Consider the following 22582-nt stretch of genomic DNA (forward strand, 5'->3'; position numbering starts at 1 on the left):
AAAACCCCAAAGAAAGATGCCCAGGGTCCCTGCTCATCTGTGTGAACGTGCCTTAGCTATGCTGCAAGGAGGGATGAGGACTGCAGATGTGGCTAGGTCAAGAAATTGCAAGAAATGTCAGTACTGTGAGACGCCGAATACAAGGCTAAAGGGAGATGTGGTAGACCACGTGCATCAAAAACCTGCACAGGATCAGTACATCTGAACATCACACCTGTTGGACAGGTACAGGATGGCAACAACTGCCCGAGTTACACCAGGAATGCACAATCCCTCCATCAGTGCTCAGACTGTCCGTAATAGGCTGAGAGAGGCTGGACTGAGGGCTTGTAGGCCTGTTGTAAGGCAGGTCCTCACCAGACATCACCGGCAACAACGTCACCTATGGGCACAAACCCACCATCGCTGGACTGGCAGAAAGTGCTCTTCACTGAACGAGTCTCGGTTTTGTCTCACCAGGGGTGATGGTCGGATTCGCGTTTATCGTCAAAGGAATGAGCGTTACACCGAGGCCTGTACTCTGGAGCGGGATCGAATTGGAGGTGGAGGGTCCGTCATGGTCTGGGGCGGTGTGTCACAGCATCATCGGACTGAGCTTGTTGTCATTGCAGGCAATCTCAATGCTGTGCGTTACAGGGAAGACATCCTCCTCCCTCATGTGGTACCCTTCCTACAGGCTCATCCTGACATGACCCTCCAGCATGACCAGCATGATCCTCCAGCATGTTTATTTTTTTGCTGAGTTTACAGTTGAAGTCGGAAGTTTACATACACCTCAGCCAAATACATTTAAACTCAAGTTTTTCTCAATTCCTGACATTTAATCGGAGTAAAAATTCCCAATCTGAGGTCAGTTAGGATCACCACTTTATTTTAAGAATGTGAAATGTCAGAATAATAGTAGAGAGAATTATTGATTTCAGTTGCTTTCACATCTTTCATCACATTCCCAGTGGTTCAGAAGTTTACATACACTCAATTTGTATTTGATAGTATTGCCTTTAAATTGTTTAACTTGGGTCAAACATTTTGGTTAGCCTTTCACAAGCTTCCCACAATAAGTTGGGTGAATTTTGGCCCATTCCTCCTGAAAGAACTAGTATAACTGAGACAGACTTGTAGGCCTCCTTGCTTGCACACACTTTTTCAGTTCTGCCCAAAAACTCTCTATAGGCTTGAGGTCAGGGCTTTGTGATGGCCACTCCAATACCTTGACTTTGTTGTCCTTAAGCCATTTTGTCACAACCTTGGAAGTATGCTTGGGGTCATTGTCCATTTGGAAGACGCATATGCAACCAAGCTTTAACACTGATGTCTTGAGATGTTACTTCAATATATCCACATAATTTTCCTCCCTCATGATGCTTTCTATTTTGTGAAGTGCACCAGTCCTTCCTGCAGCAAAACACCCCCACAACACGATGCTGCCACCCCGTGCTTCATGTTTGGGTTGGTGTTCGTCGGCTTGCAAGCCTCCCCCCTTTTCCTCCAAACATAACGATGGTCATTATGGCAAAACAGTTCTATTTTTGTTTCATCAGACCAGAGGACATTTCTCCAAAAAGTACAATCTTTGTCCCCATGTGCAGTTGCAAACCGTAGTCTGGCTTTCTTATGGCGGTTTTGGTGCAGTGGCTTCTTCCTTGATGAGCGGCATTTCGGTTTATGTCGTTTTACTGTGGATATAGATACTTTTGTACCCGTTTCCTCCAGCATCTTCACAAGGTCCTTTGCTGTTGTTCTGGGATTGATTTTCACTTTTCGCACCAAAGTACGTTCATCTCTAGGAGACAGAACGCGTCTCCTTTAATTTTTAAAAAATGTGTACCTTTATTTAACTAGGCAAGTCAGTTTAGAACAAATTCTTATTTTCAATGACGGCCTAGGAACAGTGGGTTAACTGCCTGTTCAGGGGCAGAACGACAGATTTGTACCTTGTCAGCTCGGGGGTCGGAACTTGCAACCTTCCGGTTACTAGTCCAACGCTCTAACCACTAGGCTACCCTGCCGCATCTCCTTCCTGAGAGGTATGACGGTTGCGTGGTCCCATGGTGTTTATACTTGCGTACTATCATTTGTAAAGATGAACGTGGTACCTTCAGGCGTTTGGAAATTGCTCCCAAGGATGAACCAGACTTGTGAAGGTCTTGGCTGATTTCTTTGGATTTTCCCATGATGTCAAGCAAAGAGACACTGAGTTTGAAGGTAGGCCTTGAAATACATCCACAGGCACACCTCCAATAGATTCAAATGACGTCAATGAAGCTTCTAAACCAAGACATAATTTTCGGAAATATTCCATGCTGTTTAAAAGGCACAGTCAACTTAGTGTATGTAAACTTCTGACGCACTGGAATTGTGATGCAGTGAATTATAAGTTAAATAAATCGGTCTGTAAACAATTGTTGGGAAAATTACTAGTGTCATGCACAAAGTAGATGTACTAACAGAGTTGACAAAACTAGTTTCTTAACAAGAAATTTGTGTATGTAAACTTCCGACTTCAACTGTACATATGAGATGAGTAATGCAGGGTTTGTAATCATTATACACTGCTCAAAAAAATAAAGGGTAACTCCAAGTCAATCACACTTCTGTGAAATCAAATGTCCACTTAGGAAGCAACACTGATTGACAATACATTTCACATGCTGTTGTGCAAATGGAATAGACAACAGGTGGAAATTATAGGCAATTAGCAAGACACCCCCAATAAAGGAGTGGTTCTGCAGGTGGTGACCACAGACCACTTCTCAGTTCCTATGCTTACTGGCTGATGTTTTGGTCACTTTTGAATGCTGGCGGTGCTTTCACTCTAGTGGTAGCATGAGAGTCTACAACCCACACAAGTGGCTCAGGTAGTGCAGCTCATCCAGGATGGAACATCAATGCGAGCTGTGTCAAGAAGGTTTGCTGTGTCTGTCAGCGTAGTGTCCAGAGCATGGAGGCGCTACCAGGAGACAGGCCCGTACATCAGGAGACGTGGAGGAGGCCGTAGGAGGGTAACAACCCAGCAGCAGGACCGCTACCTCCGCCTTTGTGCAAGAAGGAGCAGGAGGAGCACTGCCAGAGCCCTGCAAAATGACCTCCAGCAGGCCACAAATGTGCATGTGTCTGCTCAAACGTCAAAGGGTGGTATGAGGGCCCGACGTCCACAGGTGGGGGTTGTGCTTACAGCCCAACACCGTGCAGGACATTTGGCATTTGCCAGAGAACACCAAGATTGGCAAATTCGCCACTGAAGCCCTGTGCTCTTCACAGATGAAAGCAGGTTCACACTGAGCACGTGACAGACGTGAGAGTCTGGAGACGCCGTGGAGAACGTTCTGCTGCCTGCAACATCCTCCAGCATGACCGGTTTGGTGGTGGGTCAGTCATGGTGTGGCATTTCTTTGGGGGGCCGCACAGCCCTCCATGTGCTCGCCAGAGGTAGCCTGACTGCCATTAGGTACCGAGATGAGATCCTCAGACCCCTTGTGAGACCATATGCTGGTGCGGTTGGCCCTGGGTTCCTCCTAATGCAAGATAATGCTAGACCTCATGTGGCTGGAGTGTCAGCAGTTCCTGCAAGAGGAAGGCATTGATGCTATGGACTTGCCCGCCTGTTCCCCAGACCTGAATCCAATTGAGCACATCTGGGACATCATGTCTCGCTCTGTGGTTGCACCACAGACTGTCCAGGAGTTGGTGGATGCTTTAGTCCAGGTCTGGGAGGAGATCCCTCAGGAGACCATCCGCCACCTCATCAGGAGCATACCCAGGCGTTGTAGGGAGGTCATACAGGCACGTGGAGGCCACACACACTACTGAGCCTCATTTTGACTTGTTTAAGGACATTACATCAAGTTGGATCAGCCTGTAGTGTGGTTTTCCACTTTCATTTTGAGTGTGACTCCAAATCCAGACCTCCATGGGTTGATAAATTGGATTTCCATTGATCATTTTTGTGTGATTTTGTTGTCAGCACATTCAACTATGTAACAAAAAAAAAAAAGTATTTAATAACAATATTTCATTCATTCAGATCTAGGATGTGTTATTTTAGTGTTCCCTTTATTTTTTGGAGCAGTGTATAAAGTGGCATTGTTTAAAGTGACTAGTGATACATTTTTTACTATTAATTATTAAAGTGGCTCGAGATTTGAGTCAGTATGTTGGCAGCAGCCACTCAATGTTAGTGATGGCTGTTTAACAGTCTGATGGCCTTGAGATAGATGTTTTTCAGTCTCTCTGTCCCATCTTTGATGCACCTGTACTGACCTTGCCTTCTGGATGATAGATAGCGGGATGAACAGGCAGTGTCTTGGGTAGTTGTTGTCCTTGATGATCTTTTTGGCCATTCTGTGACATCGGATGTTGTAGGTTTCCTGGAGGGCAATGTGTAATGCGTCATGCCGACCTCACTACCCGACCTCAGAGCCTTACGGTTGTGGGAGGAGTTGCCGTACCAGGTGGTGATACAGCCCGACAGGATGCTCTCGATTGTGCATCTGTAAAAGTTTGAGTGTTTTAAGTGACAAGCCGAATTTCTTCAGCCTCCTGAGGTTGAAGCGGCACTGTTGCGCCTTCTTCACCACGCTGTCTGTGTGTGTGGACCATTTCAGTTTGTCCGTGATGTGTACGCCGAGGAACTTAAAACTTTCCACCACTACTGTGCCCTCGATGTGAATAGGGGGTTGCTCCCTCTCCTGTTTCCTAAAGTCCACGATCACCTCCTTTGTTTTGTTGACGTTGAGTGTGAGGTTATTTTCCTGACACCACACTCCGAGGGTCCTCACTTCCTCCTTGTAGGCCATCTCGTCGTTGTTGGTAATCAAGCCTACCACTGTAGTGTGAACAGGGAGTACAGGAGAGGGCTGAGAACGCACCCTTGTGGGGCCCCAGTGTTGAGGATCAGCGGGGTGGAGATGTTGTTTCCTAGGGGCAGCCCATCAGAATATCCAGGACCCTGTTGGACAGGGCAGGGTCGAGACCCAGGGCCTCGAGCTTAATGACCAGTTTGGAGGGTACTATGGTGTTAAATACTGAGCTGTAGTCAATGAACATCATTTTTAATCATAGGTAAAGTTTGTATCGTTACGGATTCTGCAACACGGTGAGACTTTATGGCTGGAACTGCAAGTGTGTCCAGGATTCCTGTTAAGTAGCAGTTAGCTGCTAGCCATTGTGAAAACAGAGCAGTCTAACGCTAGCAGTGCTATCCCACCAGTGTTTATATCCACACCTGGGCACAAATGTAACAAAAAAAAGAAAGTGTGAGATGATTTAGTTATTATGCCCACAGCCTCTGGAATAGCCTGCAAGAGAACCTAAGGGGGGGGGGGGGGGGGGGGGGGAGAACTGTGGACATATTTAAAACATATTTTTTTTACATTGGAGTATTGTGTAGATCGCAGATTTTTTTAAATACAATTAAATCCATTTTAATCCCACTTTGTAACAACTACATTTGGAAAAATCAGGGGCGGTGTGAATACTTTCTGAAGGAACTGTATTAGTGAACACGTGAATATCTAATGCAGTCCAGTCAAACGTTCAATTTTGCGCCAAAGTTTCATGTAGCATGCACCACAGATCTCAAGGTAGATCTTGGTCAGTTACTTGTCTCCTGTCCATCTCTCAATCTGTGAACTACATCATACTCAACAGCCAGACCGTATAGTAAGTAATACCACAGTAGACTTAGCTAGGAGACTAACTCTCCAAACCATCCAGAGAGTCACAGACACACAAGGCCCCTATAGACAACCGGGATCTTAGAAAGGAGCTAGGGCTAGTATTACTGGACAACATTTAGGCCACACACAAAGGGATGGGCATTTGACTGTTCGTGTACTGGCCTAGGCTGACCAAATTTGAATGGCACTAGCAGTTCGCAAAGTAGCCTAAGCGGAAAATAGACAAAGAAATGATTTCAAAACTGCAGCTCGTTGGAACACATTTTACTACTTCAAATCAACCATTGGATTTAGAATTTGTGATTAAACGGTTGTCATTTGGCAAGGAATGTAGCTTGTGTCAGATACACATCTCATTCTAAAATCATGGGCCTTAATATGAGCTGGTCCCCTCTTTGCTGCTTTAACAGCCTCCACTCTTCTGGGAAGACTTTCCACTATATGTTGGAACATTGCTGCGGGGACTTGCTTCCATTCAGCCACAAGAGCATTAGTAAAGTCGGGCACTGATGTTGGGAAATTAGGTCTGGCTTGCAGTCGGTGAGGTGTTCAATAGGGTTGAGGTCAGGGCTCTGTGCATGCTAGTCAAGTTCTTTCACACCGATCTTGACAAACCATTTTTGTATGGACCTTGCTTTGTGCATGGGGGCATTGTCATGCATAAACAGGAAAAGACCTTCTCCAAACTGTTGCCACAAAGTTGGAAGCACAGCGTTAAGATTTCCCTTCACTGGAGCTAAGGGGCCTAACCCAAACCATCAAAAACAGCCCCAGACCATTATTCCTCCTTCACAAAACTTCACAGTTGGGACTATGCATTGGGACTGGTAGTGTTCTCCTGGCATCCGCCAAACCCAGATTGGTCCATCGGACTGCCAGATGTGGAAGCGTGTTTCATCACTCCAGAGAATGCGTTTCCACTGCTCCAGAGTCCAATGGCAGTGAGCTTTACACCACTCCAGCCGACGCTTGGCATTGCGCATGGTGATCTTAGGCTTGTCTGCGGCTGGTCGGCCATGGAAACCCATTTCATGAAGCTCCTGACGAACAGTTATTGTACCGACGTTACTTCCAGACGCAGTTATGAACTTGGTATTGAGTGTTGCAGCCTAGGACAGATGATTTTTTACACGCTGCAAGCTTCAGCAATCAGCGGTCCCGTTCTGTGAGCTTGTGTGGCCTACCACTTTGAGGCTGAGCCGTTCTTGCTCCTAGAGCAATAACAGTACTTGCACTTGACTGGGCAGCTCTAGCAGTGCATAGATTTAACAAAGTGACATGCTGGAAAGGTGGCATCCTATGACAGTAAGGTCTACACCTGTGGTATTCGATGCATGAGACAAATAAAACCTGATTTGACGGTGCCATGTTGAAAGTCATTGAACTCCCCAGTAAGGTCATTCTACTGGCAATGTTTGTCTAAGGAGATTGCATGGCTGTGTGCTTGATTTTATACACCTGACAGGAAAGGGTGTGGCTGAAATAGCAGAATTCAGTCATTTGAAGGGGTATCTCATACTTTTGTGTATGTAGTGTAGATAATATCCCTATAATCTAAAATAGACATAAAAGTGGCCTTGACAATTTATTTCCTGTTAAGAAAATTCAGACATGCTTGGTTTCTGTAAAAGAAACAAACCTTGAACTTCAACACCAGCTCAGTGACATGTTCTTTAAATTAGTTTGGTATCAAGCCAAATACCAGGATATTTGTAGGAAGGAACTCGCTCAAATTGTGTACCGTTTAGGGATGTGGCGATCATTTCATCAGATGGTGATTGTCAAGCAAATAACTGGTCGGTCTCAAGGTAATTGACCGTTAATGAACATAAACACATTTAGCATCTCCTGGCTTCAACGTATAGCCTACAAGCCACTGATGCAGACCTTTGGAACATTTTAAAAAGTCTAATAAATCCATCTAATATAGCCTACACCTTCACAACAAATCCATTAGTTATTTTAGACAGGTCTATAGAAACATGATACGAAGAAAATGTAGTCTATTTCAAAAGAACAGAATAGCATAGTCTGAGTTTAAAAAAAATAATACATTATTTAACTAGGCAAGTCAGTTAAGAACGACAGATTTTTACCTTGTCAGCTCAGGGATTTGATCTGTTACTGGTTTAACGCACTAACCACTAGGCTACCTGCCGCCCCTTATGTTAGGTCCTGATCTGGCTATGCAAAATGGCTGTGGGCTACACATTTAGCAGATTAGATTTCCTTCGAATTCTGTGGCATTATTTTATAGTATGAAGAATACAATTGAACAAAACTGGATAAAATATAAATTTTTTCTCCAAACGATTTGGGGGAGTGCGCATATGCGGCTATTCTGTGTTGAGCGGTTAACAAAGAAATAGGTACTCCTATATGCTTAAGTTAGAGTTATTCATGTAACTTTAGTTGTTCTACATGTTTTGAGTTTTAATACATTGTAAGGCTGCATGATGCAACTAATGATGATTTGAAAAAAGTAGCTTGAAAGGCATGAGCTCTGCTTTGTTTATTTTGCGCAGGGCGTACACGCTTTATCAGTCTCTCATTCACAATTTGACAAGCACTTGATAATGCACTTTCATGGCGGCATCCCCTCTGTGTGGCAGTAATGCACCCTAAAAAATAAATCCATGCCTTTTGCTTCCAGTGGAAATTGTGCCCTTGGCCCGGAGCGCTGCGTTGCGCTAACTCACTGAGCGCTGCGCTAACTCACTGAGCGCTGCGCTAACTCACTGAGCGCTGCGCTAACTCACTGAGCGCTGCGCTAACTCACTGAGCGCTGCGCTAACTCACTGAGCGCTGCGTTGCGTCCTTCTCCCTGAGCGCTGTGTTGCGCCCTTCTCCCTGAGCGCTGCGCCCTTCTCCCTGAGCGCTGCGTTGCGCCCTTCTCCCTGAGCGCTGCGTTGCGCCCTTCTCCCTGAGCGCTGCGTTGCGCCCTTCTCCCTGAGCGCTGCGTTGCGCCCTTCTCCCTGAGCGCTGCGTTGCGCCCTTCTCCCTGAGCGCTGCGTTGCGCCCTTCTCCCTGAGCGCTGCGTTGCGCCCTTCTCCCTGAGCGCTGCGTTGCGCCCTTCTCCCTGAGCGCTGCGTTGCGCCCTTCTCCCTGAGCGCTGCGTTGTGCCCTTCTCACAGGCTACAAATGAAGACAGACATCGGGGACGCAACCTTATCCAATTCCGAGATGCATATTGAAGATATTGGAAGAACTGTCCACATGTACTTTTCATCAGCAAACAACAACAAACATCAATTGTGCTAGCATATGTCAATCTACTAAATTGAACTATTCTATGCAAAAAAAATATATTCCACACATAGTCTGGGACAGTTGTGGGATGCGATAGATGCCAAATGAATACAAAAACTAGCATCAAAAAACGTTTTACGCAATGTGGCTGCCGCAGCAGATCAGAACATTTAGCATAAAATGTTGATAAACTATTAAGCTATTTCTTCACATTAGAAACACAGCAATGCGCACATGGTAGTAGGCTATACACATGAATGTTCCATTAGCAACAAAATACCATTATTATTATTAAAGTGTTATTATTAAAGTGAATGCAATTATGCATGTAATGCCTTTATTATAAAGGTGCATTTTTATGATGAAAATGATCTTCCCCAAACATGAAACTCACGCGCTGCTTATGTATGCTAATGAAGCTCTTACAACCCTTGTAAAGCGGATTAATGGGCTTCATTTTAAAGATGTTATTTGGCCACTTAAATTGCGATACAAACCCTATCAAAACATAAAGGCTAGGCTACATGAGGCGACTATGAGTTGAAAAAGTCACAAAAAAATAATTGTTTCTTATGCTGGGCATCATCCACAAGTGATAACATAGGCTAATATTGTCACCCATCAGACTATTCTTGATTTAATCTCGTCTTTGCATATACTAAATAATAATATATATGGGTGAAATTTGTTTTGATGCAGCCGTCTCCAAACAAGGGGCAGCGGGAAAAAATACATGTCATCTATGCACTTAAACAGCAAATGGAGGACGCTTTTCCCGTGGTTCAGTTTCATGCCAACCAGGTAGGCTATACAACCTGCTCAGCACTTGTGGGAACTTCAAGACTTATCCAAATATAGTGTGGTATAAGCACAGCACGTATTAATGAATAAAGAGTTCCTATTTACTATTTTACCATTATCAGTTCTTAAATAACTTAAGTTAATTATTTATTTATTCAGGCAGCCATAGTCTTATGATTGTGTAATGATGCATAAGTAGGCTCAATCCTTAAAATTGAATAACAAAATACCTTAAAAACATGTAACACATAGCCTACTGATTACAAGGTGCAGCCTGTGTCTAAAACATTGGAGTCTGGTCCAGTCATTCAACGCGACATGTTTAAACTTCTCCCTTCATTTTGTTATACAGTGTTGGGATGGCGACTTTGGAGAAATATGTGCAAGATGGAATCTTGAATCTCCTGTCCAGCTTGTTTATCATATTCTTGAAGCTGTCTTTGCAACTGTAAATAGGAACCATGTATTTGGCTATGTGATAGGTGATGTGTCTGCGGGATGTTTTAGGTAGGGCATTATACTTGAAAACACATCGGCATTCAATGCCTGTTTGACGTAGGTGGCTGGTTGTGGCTGAGGGGCTTTGCTGCTGTTGGGCTTTTTTTCCCACCACCATTCTTCAAATGATTGAATCAATTTGTTGTGTTACCTCTTGTAGTCGCCACAAATCTGAGGTACTTTTAACAACTTGCATTTGGTTGTCATTGGTTTGCCTGGTGCCAAAATACTGCCATACCACTGAAGAGGCACCCTTCTTTGGCACCATATACGACACTGTCGTCAGTACTAACATCACTCATGTATCCAACACACACTCGGAGGTAAAGCCACAGAGTTTCTAAACCTCATACTGTACGGTCTTTGGTAAAGCACTTTCTCTCCTCACCCACCAGCACCTAACTGCGTGCTCTAAGCGGGGAAGCTCGTGATTGGCCTGCATGTGCATTCCAAGCGGAGTGAATGAACAGTCTAGATCGTCTCATTGGAGGAGGTACCGGAGTCTAGTTGTTGTTGTATTAACAGATCGTCAAATAAAGAAGAAAAATCACAGCCTCTTGCGATATGGATATTGCACATACCAATATCTCAATTTCGATCTGAATTGCATTAATCATGCAGCCCTAGTTTCGATGTTCCAAACATATTGCCCATCATGTCTTCTGAAGGGAAATGAGTAATGAGAAAACGAATTTTGATGAGTCATGGAAATATGTGCTGAAAACAAATTGGCTCCCTATTTAAAAAGACTGAGAACAAGCTACGATATAACAACTCTGGAGCTTTGGTGCAAGTACAGCCAACTAGCTCAACATTTTGAACGCGATATTGTCGCTACATCGCCAAAAATAATATCCCAATATTAGGATGCACATTTCGGACAATTTTTCTGCCGACTCACCGAACCCCATTCACCAGTCACAAATTGTTTTAAAAAAAATGTCCAAACAAAATGACGTGACCAACAGAAAATACTATGCATGCTTGTACAAAGAACTGACATTTTTCATTAAGAGCTTAATGAAAACATGCAACAATAGCACACCCATTGTCTTATAGTAAAACGTCTATAGCCCATTATTGAACATGCAACTGCCGTAATGAAGCAGCTAAATAAACATGTTCAAACATTTACCAAAATGCAATTTGTGGGAAAACACTGACACAGGGCTGGGCGGTATACCGTATAGGCACGGACGGGTTTGGGTTTTTACTTTACCTTCTATAACGGCATTTGAATGTTTGGTTTGTTACATGTGATACGCCGTGTGTAACGTCCATTTTTATAGTTTACTCCGCTACTTGAGTCCTCTCTCTCGCTCTCCCTAGTCCGTCACTCAACGAGCGCATTTGTTGTTGCTTGACCAAGAGACACTTTCGTTCAGTCTGCATGGTCAATGCAGCACATGCAACACATCGATGTTGTTTCCACTTTGATCTTAATATAAATCCACAAGTGTTCCATAATTACAATATTAGTTTGTTTCTTACATCTGCAAACAACTCGTTTGTATTTTCTTAGCAAGTTACTCGAAATTGTGTTAGCCACTAATGCTAATCGCTAGTTAGCTGACTAGATAAAGTACTGAGTCAGAGCAAAGGTATCTAGCTAATACAGCCTGATACCAGTACTGGTGGAGGCTTAAATCAGCATGTTTTTTGTGCAACAGTATCTTCTAAATCAAAGAGGAATAGGCGAAGCATGAATATGTTGGCTATATGAATGAAGATTTAATGTAGCCAAAAATTATATGAACGAAGATTTAATGTAGCCAAAAATTATAGGGTACCCTAGGAAACACTGAACATCATATTGGTTCCTACCCTGTCACTATAACACGTCAATGGCATTTTCATTCGTTGTCATGTCAAACAACACTGTATTCAAAGTGCACACTATTATTTATAATCTAACTATAGAATTACAATAAACATTCTATTTCCATGGTTCCAGAAGTTCACCCAAGTGTTTTGATCTAAATCGCAATTGCAACATTTGGTTAAAAATAAGGCCTGGTATTTTTGCCCACAGCAGTCTGGAAATGATCTCAAATGAGTGCAGGAAATGCAAAAATTGATGGAAATTGTTTTAGGTTGAAGTTGAAACTGAAAAGTATAAAACAAATCAGAACTGAGAAAGACCCATTGAAATCATTTAGAATATGTGTTGCCACCCTAGGGTCACACACTGCTGATAAAGCAAATGTTGAACTTTTATTAATCAAAAACATAAATACCGTCATACCATCAAAGATTTGAAAAATACCATACATGATATTTTGGCCATATCACCCAGCCCTAATCTGACAGAGACGAACATTTATGTTAGAAACTTAGAGAGGGAATATAACAGCAACAAATAGTATGGGTTGCTAATATGACTAGGATTGTGCATTTGGGTTCTGGACAACGAAAAAAAGTTTTGAAAACCAATAGAATAAGCAAGAAATTCTGGTTAATGACATGAGGTAGTCTTTATAAAGAATTGCCTCCACCTTTCTATGGTTGGATTTTGGCTAGGCTATTTTGAAGCAAGGTAAGACATTCCTCATTATTTGAAGTACAATTATATTGCCTCAATCTCACATTGTAAAGCGGTGGGGGACACGCTGATAGCCTGCCTACCGTTGACTATAGACGATGGAGTTGATGGTGAAATAAAAATATGAGCTATTTCAAAATCGTGGCATCAAAACAGTTAGCACGCAATTTAATTTTGAATTATTTGTTTTGGATTTATATTTTGCCTCCACTGGTTAAGGTCAATGGCATCATGAACTTTACCCAGTACAAAGACACACACACGCACAAAAAAACATATATATATATATATATATAAATAATACACACACACACACACACACACACACACGTTTGCCTCTGCCAGGTGGCTGAAACTTGACCACAAGACAAGTGGATCTTCCAGCAAGACAACAACCTCAAGCACACATCAAAATCCACAAAGAAATTGTTAATTAGCCACAAAAATCTATATTTTACAAATGGCCATCTCAGTCTCCAGACATGAAGAGGCCAGTCCATAAGTGCAGATGAATGATATCAAGGATATGGAAGGATTCTGTATGGAGGAATGGTCTTAGCTCTCTCCCGATGTGTTCTCCAACTCTTAAAACATTTTAGAAAAAAGGTGAAATATTGGAAGGTGTTAAAACATGGTTGTCAATCATTTTGACCCCTACCTTTGAGAGAAGAAAAAAAAGTATTAGTTAAACAAAATCTCATTCTCTGAGCAATTGTATTAGTATAAAATATCTCAATATTTTAATTATAATGTTTGCTCATCTTTTTTAAGCGTGTCAATTTCAGACCCAACTGTACATGTACTAATAATAGCAGACTGACAAAAACAGTGAAGTTTAGCACAGGCTCATTAATTGTGGTTTTTAATGTCCTGTTGCTCGCTGTTCATTCCACCCTCACTCAAATCATGGATGACAGCTGCCTACTAGCTTAAACGCAAATAATGACCTAGAATTCAGATCAGGTGTACCTTGATGTTTGGTTAAAAAAAAAACGTTGAATTGTTAGTGGGTTCAAAGGGAGATTATTTGCCAGGTAATGTCTGCCTACATCACAAACAGCTGTGTCAAGACAGCATTGGGAGAGTTCGTTTTGTATGGCACTGTGCTGCAAGTTTGCTGAGTTAATTAAGCAATAAGGCACGGGGGGGTGTGGTATATGGCCAATATACCACAGCTAAGTGCTGTTCTTAAGCACGACGCATAGTGGAGTGCCTGGACACAGCCCTTAGCCGTGGTATATAGGCCATATACCACCAACCCCTGAGGTACCTTATTGCTATTATAAACAGGTTACCAATGTAATTAGAGCAGTAAAAATATATTTTTGTCATACCCATGGTATACCACAGCAGTCACCTAATCAGCATCCAGGGCTCAAACTACCCAGTTAAGTGCATTTTAGACCATTCAATTGGTCCTCAAGGGTAATCTCCACCCACTGGGTGGGCCATGCAAAACAAACTCGGCTAATAGAGCTAGCCAGTTTGAAGTCCTAAAAAACGGAAATGAGTTACCTCTGGTTCGTTCAGCCATTCATATTCAATTGGGTTTAGGGATAAACACCAAAAATAGGGTCTAAGGTTAACACAGGCTTAGGAGATCGTATATTGATTTTTTTTCTTATGAAATAAAGAGTCTGTTAACATGACCTTTATGAATTATGACGCCTTTATATGCGGCAGGTAAATTACTAAAACGTAATTGTTTGTTCCGATTACATAATTAAAAATTCACAAAATGTGACATTAGCTGCATAAGAGCATCTCAGAACAATGTGTATAAGATCTAAGCATGCGTTTACCACAGACCTTATACGCCATTCATTTTCACATGGGCCTCTGCCAATGAACCATGGCGGATTTAGTGCTTACAGAAATACGCCATTAACGTTACTTTTTATTTTCGACGAGTCCCCTCCAGTGACAGCTAACGTTAGCTAGCTAGCTCAAACTACGTTGTCTTTGCCATAAAGGCGCATGAAAATAGCATTCTGGCTTGCTAACTGTTGACAACAAATCGTGAATCTAACGTTATACTATCTGAACCGAAATGTAGATATAAACCCAGCCAATGTTTGGTGTAGAGTAGCCACTAGACAATCAGAGACCACTATCTGTGTAACGTTATTCATGATGAACACCATAATGCCAAAACTCCACCCTGTTAGACTTACATTCTGGTGGCAAACAAGCCGTTTCATCACATGAACGATGTGATTTATTTTGGACATTCAGCCCATTTAAGCCTTTATCGACATGTGCATATATGCTCGAGGAATCAACACCAGAAATGTGATGTTACTAATTTAACTCAAATGGCACGCAAGATCGTTAACGTTACCTAGTTGACGCCCTAGTTTGCTAACGTCTAACATTAACGTTACTATAGTTAGCCATTTTCCAAAAGTGCTTACACCAGTAGACTTCTCCTTACCTTAGCTAGATTAAATATCGGCGCAGGTGGTAAAGCAAAGGTGATACTTAATAAGTGGTTTACTAGCCAACATACCGGTAGGTGGCTACATGATCTAGCATGGAGGGAATTGGCTATCCAAGGTTGCAGCAATGACCAACATACGCCCTTCCAGCCAGTTAGCTAGTTGACGAATGCAGCTTGTTACGTTAGCTAGTAAGACCGAAATTGAAGCTGTTCGTTAGCATTTTATCTTGCCCAAGTCCTCTCACCAAACATGACATTGCCACCTACCATAAGTAAGAAACCTATACTATATTCTATAGTTCTGTAATTTCAATCAAGCATTCCGCATTCGGACCATTTAAAGTCGAACCAACTGATCCGTGGCTAATTGCTATGCTGACTTGCTATGTTAGCTACTAAAGTTTAAAACCTTAGTAAGCTAACGTTCCACGTAAACAAACTCGATGTGAATGCTAGCCAAGTTTCCAAATGTCATGGATTAAAACTACACGTCGAGACAACATTGGATACATGTATCAGAGTAAGATAGGTCATGATTTAGCTACAATAATCAATTTCCCAACCGTGTGTTGTTGCTGTAACTGCCTCTCCGCCATTTTGAGACAGACGGGAAGCGCAAAACAACTGCAGCCACATCGTCATCATTACCGCTTCGTTGTATATCAAGATAATAAAATCAACTCAACTCACCCCTCTATGTATGATCTGTCTCAAAGTCCGTGTTCTGTGATCTAAATAGGCGATAAAATGTTATGTTTTTGCTGGGATATGTCCTATCACCAGGCAGGATCAATCTTGTTTTCAGTACGCGCACGGGTTGGTGTTGCTTCGCAGGCGGTGACAGCGCAGTGCGCACGCCCGGTTCAGATGAACAATAATAATAATAATAATAATAATAATAATTCTTCTTCTATGATATCATAGCGGTCCGCAAACAATCGTTTAAGTGCACGTCACCACCTACTGTGCTGGAATGTACGATCAATCATGGTCTGCCCAATTCTGTAGTACCATGAACAAATTCTAAACCAAATAAATCCCTAACTTCTTCCACACCCTCCTCCAAACCCCCAACCCCATTTAACTTTATCTATATCATGCTGAAACACTCCACCCGTAGGTTTGTTCAGCATGTCAACAACCATTTCAACAGTAACATCTGTTACTCCCAATATCTATTTTGCCATCTCCACAATAACCTTCAACCTGGCATTTCTGCTTTCCACAACCCGAGTTGTATTGATAACCTTACCAATAAAAGCTACGAAGTCCACTTTATTCATTATCAAAGTTTCCTTTGCCGCCGCACATTCATGAGCACAGATTTCTGAACAGGCCTCGAAACCATGCCAGGACCATCAGAAGCGTAGGTGTAGTATGTAGTATGTCATCAAATGAGACTTAATTTCAACCAGTAGAGAATGTGAACCAACTCCAGTAGAGAATTTGAAAAGCTTTAATGAAAGAAGTTCATTATCCAAGTGTTATAAATACATAGTACATGCATTATAATTGTAGTATGATATTATAAATACAAGTTCAAGCTGTACTTCAATGCACATCTGGTGTGCATAAAAAACACACAGGAAGAAAGAAGTTTGGGAGAGGGGTGTGAGAGTGTAAAAGACAAAGGGAAAGAGTTAAGAACTGAGGAGCAGGGAAGATAGAATATGATTAATGAATTATAGTGCTGCTAAACTTCATATTCTCTCGGGTCAACACAATTACATAAGTGTCTAGCAGTGTTTCCTAACCAGCCTTGGGCACCCAGTAGGCCCGTCAGTTATCTTAGAGCAGGTGAGGTGGCAATGACGGGACTGGGAGTTGGTATCCCTCACATCAAAACATACAGTACCTGCAGACGAGAGGAAGAGCATGATTAAGCCTTATGTTATTTTAATCCCAACACTGTCAGTCATCATAATCATTCGGAGGTGAATGCAAAACTGACCTTGGATCCTTAACTCTGGGACTACTACATCACTATCTGTATTTCAATGTAAACATCTCTTTAATAATACTTCATGTTGACCTGACCAAGTGACCTTTCACCTCTGATCATGCTGTGCCCTCTGTGTCAGGCAGTTCACAAGCTGGAGGGGTTTACCGACACAGCTGATATAACCTAGAGGATTTAGGGAGAAGGGGGAGAGAGATGAAGTGAAGGAGAGAGACTTATTGAAAAAACAAGGTAGTTAAAGAGACAGTGTTCAACAGGAATATTTGTGTGTGGCCTCACCTGGTGTCCCACACGGAGTGGCTGCAGAGTACTTTATACTGAAAAACAGACAAGGCACACTAGAACAAACAAATAGCATCGATGCATAAATACACAAGTGTGTACTGTAGGTTGGGTTATAGGGTGTCTAGTTGTTCTACATTTTTTTCAATATGGGTGACTCTTAAAAGAGCCTGTTGTTTTTGTATAGACATCCCCTTATCCTGAACAGCACCCTCACCTGAGAAGTAGAAATCCAACAGAGAGAAACTGGTTATTGAATAACTGTAGTTGACATAGCTAAGTAAATGGAAGAAAACTCTTATTGCAATGTGGGTGGCTCTTAAAAGAGTTGTGCATAGTGTAGTCTTTGGTGTTGCCAGGGAACAGCACCCTCTTCGAAGAAGTAGGAGGTGAAGATCTCCCGCATACGGATTGTCTCCTGTGCTGTGTTGTTGGCCCCCATCCTTGCAACATCCTGCAGAGCAGCAGACCTCTCCTATGGCAGTCGGCGGCGAGCTGCAGGTCCCCTCCTGGTCCTCATGTCCATCATGAAGTTATGCAGGACACAGATGGCTTTCACACATACTTGAATTCCCCCACGAGGCAGTGCCCTACATTTCCTTCCAACTGGAATTTCCAGTTGGAAGGTATCTACAGGAATATGGAAGATAATGTCATTATTAGGCTTTTACATAACCAGGTCATTGTGAATTAGTAATGTATAATATTATAACAAACCATGATAACATTGGATAGATAGATAGATAGATAGATAGATGCATGTGAACACACATAGCAAGATCATACCAAAGATTACATCACAAATGCATACATGAATACCACTTGAAGCTTGATGAGTTGATCATTTGCATCAGCTGTGTAGTGCTAAGGCTAAAAACTAAAATGTGCACCCCTTTGAGTCCCCTTCACCAGGACTGAGAACCACTTCTCTTCATTGAGCCCTCTTCATCTGCAAACAGGCTTTCACAGCTCTCTGTATCTGAGGACAGAAAACATCAAAATAAACAAACTTCATTTTACTCAAATTAGACAGAACCAGTGGTGACCTGTCATTTTGCATGTTATTTTGGCATTAATACATTTGCTATCAATAAATGCATTTGTTTTCTTTCTTGAGTAAGGCAGCTCCAAAATGCAGGTGTTTCAGCCTAGATCAGTGCTTTCTGTGTTGGTGGGGCAGCCAGTGGACAATACAGCCAGTGGACAATAGGGGTTGGTATTGTTCTCTAGTTGCGCCGTGATTGGTTCAGTGTTCTGTCACTCCTGGGGACACTACACCACTGCAAAATCTACGGGTAGAGCTAGAAAATTCAAGCCCCCTTGGGTGCTGCCATAGAGTTACATCAGAAGTGCCCATTAAATTGGCTCAAGGTCATTGGCCACAGATAAAATGACAGTAAATCACATGATATCTACAGAAGCTTTGATTGGACTTAACAAATCCTTTTCAATCATTGTATTATAAAGAGAAATAATGAAGAGAAATTATAGATAAAACGTATCTGGCTCACCAGCCATTGAACATAAACATTACACAACATGTTGGAAATCACAAATTTAACAATGAGTGGTTTGGAAGGAATCGGTCGCTAACTGCAAGCATCACAAATCAATCACTAGCCTACTATTCAGTGGAGAGGTTGTGTGGTCCAAGTGTGGGTTTAGGGGTCTCTTTTCCAAGCTTAAAAGGACAAACATTAGGCATTCTGTCAATCCAACATTCTGCCGCACTCAAAACAACTGGAAACTTGGAACTGAGAAATATCAGACTTCAGTGAGTTCAAGACCACTGGGACCTCGGGAAAAAAACAAACTCTGACTGGGAAAATAAGTTTTAAACGGTCATCCAACTCAGAATTGCAAGTCGGGAACGTCGTCCTCTTTCTAGAGCTCTGACCTGAAGATCACTGGCGTCATTAGGCATAGGGGTTGGTATTGTTCTCTAGTTGCGCCGTGATTGGTTCAGTGTTCTGTCACTCCTGGGGACACTACACCACTGCAAAATCTACGGGTAGAGCTACTGCTACGCCAAGATGGCGTAGCAGTAAGTCGTCCTGTCGTGTCGTGTCCCTTGTATATATCATTTCTTTTTCGTTTTTTACATATTTTTCTTCGCATATCTCTTTAAAAACATTTTGCTAAACCTAAGCTTCCAAATACTCTCCTGCAACCCGCCTCACCCAATGTAGCTATTTTTCCTAAAGTTTTTATATTTACTTCGGAACCGGAATCCCTCAACTGAAGCTAGCCGGCTAACCACCAGCTATGCTAGCGGTCTTCAGCTAACCGGTCATCAGCTAACCTGTAGCTCGGCAAGCTCTCGCCAGTTCGAACAACGCGACTCTAACCAGAGCATAACGGACCTATTTATTTTTCATCCCCGGATTCATCCCCGGATTCCCACCGCAAACGGAACATTTTTCAGCTGGATCTTCACAACTAGCTATCTAGCTAAACCGCAACCCCGGATGATTACTCCTGGCTAGCGTTTCCACCCACTTAGCTTGAAGCTAGCCCGGCCAGCTCACCTGTGCTACCACCGTAGCATACTCCTGGGCTACAATACCCGGGCCCACGACCGGTCTATCGATGTCACCGCATGAAGAGGAATAAACAGACTCACCCCATCGCGACGTCCCCCAAAGGCTAACTCTCTAGCCCTCGCTATCTCCCTGCTTGCTAATTCGGCCGGCTAACTGCTAGCTTGTCTAGCTCCGGTCAGCTAACTGCTACCTTGTTTAGCCCGGGCCTACGAACTGTTAGCTTGTTAGCACAGGCCTGCTAACCGTCTGAATCGCCACGTCCCAAACACTCACTGGACCCATATTTACTTTCTATCTCTTTGATTTTTAATTTGTTTATACCTTCCGGAAACCTGCCTCACCCAATGTGATACGGAATCGTTATTATTTTTTACTTTTTAGAACACACTCAAGAACCTCCAGAAGCTAACCAGCTAACTAGCTACAAGCTATTCAGTCATTGTTAGTTTTTTTTAACCTGGATAACACTCGCCAGTCCAGCTTCCCTGTCCCATCCACCGCTGCCCCCTGGACACTGATCTCTTGGCTACATAGCTGATGCACGCTGGACTGTCCATTAATCACGGTACTCCATTCTGCTTGTTTGTTTTATCTGTTGGCCCCGTTGCCTAGTCAACGCCATTTTACCTGCTGTTGTTGTGTTAGCTGATTAGCTGTTGTCTCACCTACTGTTTTAGCTAGCTTTCCCAATTCAACACCTGTGATTACTGTATGCCTCACTGTATGTCTCTCTCAAATGTCAATATGCCTTGTATACTGTTGTTCAGGTTAGTTATCATTGTTTTAGTTCACAATGGAGCCCCTAGTTCCACTCTTCATACCCCTGATAACTCCTTTGTCCCACCTCCCACACATGCGGTGACCTCACCCATTACAACCAGCATGTCCAGAGATACAACCTCTCTCATCATCACCCAGTGCCTGGGCTTACCTCCGCTGTACCCGCACCCCACCATACCCCTGTCTGCGCATTATGCCCTGAATATATTCTACCATGCCCAGAAACCTGCTCCTCTTATTCTCTGTCCCCAACGCTCTAGGCGACCAGTTTTGATAGCCTTTAGCCGCACCCTCATACTACTCCTTCTCTGTTCCGCGGGTGATGTGGAGGTAAACCCAGGCCCTGCATATCCCCAGGCACCCTCATTTGTTGACTTCTGTGATCGAAAAAGCCTTGGTTTCATGCATGTCAACATCAGAAGCCTCCTCCCTAAGTTTGTTTTACTCACTGCTTTAGCACACTCTGCTAACCCTGATGTCCTTGCTGTGTCTGAATCCTGGCTCAGGAAGGCCACCAAAAATTCAGAGATTTCCATACCCAACTATAACATCTTCCGTCAAGATAGAACTGCCAAAGGGGGAGGAGTTGCAGTCTATTGCAGAGAGAGCCTGCAAAGTAATGTCATACTTTCCAGGTCCATACCCAAACAGTTCGAACTACTAATTTTAAAAATTACTCTCTCCAGAAATAAGTCTCTCACTGTTGCCGCCTGCTACCGACCCCCCTCAGCTCCCAGCTGTGCCCTGGACACCATTTGTGAATTGATCGCCCCCCATCTAGCTTCAGAGTTTGTTCTGTTAGGTGACCTAAACTGGGATATGCTTAACACCCCGCCAGTCCTACAATCTAAGCTAGATGCCCTCAATCTCACACAAATCATCAAGGAACCCACCAGGTACAACCCTAACTCTGTAAACAAAGGCACCCTCATAGACGTCATCCTGACCAACTGGCCCTCCAAATACACCTCCGCTGTCTTCAACCAGGATCTCAGCGATCACTGCCTCATTGCCTGTATCCGCTACGGAGCCGCAGTCAAACGACCACCCCTCATCACTGTCAAACGCTCCCTAAAACACTTCTGTGAGCAGGCCTTTCTAATCGACCTGGCCCGGGTATCCTGGAAGGACATTGACCTCATCCCTTCAGTTGAGGATGCCTGGTCATTCTTTAAAAGTAACTTCCTCACCATTTTAGATAAGCATGCTCCGTTCAAAAAATGCAGAACTAAGAACAGATACAGCCCTTGGTTCATCCCAGACCTGACTGCCCTCGACCAGCACAAAAACATCCTGTGGCGGACTGCAATAGCATCGAATAGTCCCCGTGATATGCAACTGTTCAGGGAAGTCCGGAACCAATACACGCAGTCAGTCAGGAAAGCTAAGGCCAGCTTCTTCAGGCAGAAGTTTGCATCCTGTAGCTCCAACTCCAAAAAATTCTGGGACACTGTGAAGTCCATGGAGAACAAGAGCACCTCCTCCCAGCTGCCCACTGCACTGAGGCTAGGTAACACGGTCACCACCGATAAATCCATGATTATCGAAAACTTCAATAAGCATTTCTCAACGGCTGGCCATGCCTTCCGCCTGGCTACTCCAACCTCGGCCAACAGCTCCGCCCCCCCCGCAGCTCCTCGCCCAAGCCTCTCCAGGTTCTCCTTTACCCAAATCCAGATAGCAGATGTTCTGAAAGAGCTGCAAAACCTGGACCCGTACAAATCAGCTGGGCTTGACAATCTGGACCCTCTATTTCTGAAACTATCCGCCACCATTGTCGCAACCCCTATTACCAGCCTGTTCAACCTC

The 22582-nt window shown here is 43.3% G+C and overlaps 1 protein-coding gene across 4 annotated transcripts in view; it reads right to left on the minus strand.

Moving 5' to 3' along the window:
• The window catches only part of LOC109864432 (lissencephaly-1 homolog B), a 51971-nt gene extending 35731 nt beyond the window's left edge, over positions 1-16240 (minus strand). Inside the window, exon 1 of one of the 4 annotated variants that reach the window (XM_020452220.2) lies at positions 15899-16240. The gene's annotated coding sequence lies outside the window, so the exon portion shown is untranslated. The other 3 variants (XM_020452221.2, XM_020452222.2, XM_020452223.2) reach the window with 3 other exon arrangements.
• Between the last annotated feature and the right edge of the window lie 6342 nt (positions 16241-22582).

This window comes from Oncorhynchus kisutch, linkage group LG19 (genome assembly GCF_002021735.2).
Source record: "Oncorhynchus kisutch isolate 150728-3 linkage group LG19, Okis_V2, whole genome shotgun sequence".
NCBI lineage: Eukaryota > Metazoa > Chordata > Actinopteri > Salmoniformes > Salmonidae > Oncorhynchus > Oncorhynchus kisutch.